This window comes from Penaeus monodon, chromosome 19 (genome assembly GCF_015228065.2).
Source record: "Penaeus monodon isolate SGIC_2016 chromosome 19, NSTDA_Pmon_1, whole genome shotgun sequence".
Lineage (NCBI taxonomy): Eukaryota > Metazoa > Arthropoda > Malacostraca > Decapoda > Penaeidae > Penaeus > Penaeus monodon.
In genome coordinates this window covers 31,333,015-31,333,283 of record NC_051404.1, presented here as the reverse complement: position 1 = coordinate 31,333,283, position 269 = coordinate 31,333,015, and the positions used below count along the sequence as shown (strand labels likewise).

General features: G+C 33.1%; 1 protein-coding gene across 1 annotated transcript in view; it reads left to right on the top strand.

The window, feature by feature from the left end:
- LOC119585171 (FGFR1 oncogene partner 2 homolog) overlaps positions 1-269 on the top strand; it is a gene marked incomplete in the record, with an annotated part of 60,262 nt that overhangs the window by 58,311 nt on the left and 1,682 nt on the right. The window contains 1 exon segment of the mRNA XM_037933807.1: positions 1-269.

Sequence of the window (269 nt, the reverse complement as noted above, 5' to 3'; positions counted from 1 at the left end):
GATAATTCACCATCAAGATTTGCAGCTTCCTGTCTATTAAGATCATCTGATACTAGATGTGATTTATGAGGGTCAGCAACCTCATTTTAGTCTTATGGCTATCTTTTGTATCCCATATCAGTGTCCTCACAAGTCTGATCTTACAAAACACCTTTCAGTAGTAGATATTTATCAACCATACTTTTAGGATTTTCAGTGTTATTTAAGTGTAGATGAGAACGAATGTATGGTATATGAAGCCAAATGATATATTTATTATTGATAGGCTT